The following is a 634-nucleotide window of genomic DNA, read 5'->3' as shown; positions in this document are numbered from 1 at the left end:
GTGAATGTCTCGCTGTTGATTGTGTCTAGTGAAGAAGACCTTAGCCTACTACTCTTGACAACAAGATGTAATCTAAGGCCCAGTTCTTTTAGAGACACGTTTGCACATTCCCATACTCATGAAGAAGTTTCACTTTCACACACAAAGCACAAAGAATGAGCGTTGAGAGAGAATTGACATTGATTTAACGAAAATAAGAACAAAATGAATTGGGACTGGAATTTATTAAAGTAATGATTAAAGGTTGGAAACAGGGGGAAATATATAGTGGACGATATTATTAAAAGGGGATTCAAGTATTGCAGTAAAAGGGTTAAATATGTTATGATAATGTTTGTGTTAAGGTATTGTGCACATAGACCAAGTTTGTTTAGCTTAGAGCGGGTAATTTTCTTTCCTTCACATTTTCAAACAGTTCATTTATATTTTGCAACGGGGCTATACATTTGGATGAGGTGAGTTTTTTTCTCTCGCCTGAGTAGCCTCGTTTCAAAGCAAAAAATAAAATGAAACCATTATCAGGAATCAAGGTTAAACCCAGATGCAGACAGTCGAAGAAAGAATGTTTATTGTAACAACAGGGGCAGGCAAAGACAGGTCAAGGCAGGCAGGGGTCGATAATCCAGAGTAAGGC

The sequence above is a fragment of the Salvelinus fontinalis genome, chromosome 14, assembly GCF_029448725.1.
Source record: "Salvelinus fontinalis isolate EN_2023a chromosome 14, ASM2944872v1, whole genome shotgun sequence".
Classification (NCBI taxonomy): domain Eukaryota; kingdom Metazoa; phylum Chordata; class Actinopteri; order Salmoniformes; family Salmonidae; genus Salvelinus; species Salvelinus fontinalis.
This window is presented reverse-complemented; position numbering follows the sequence as displayed.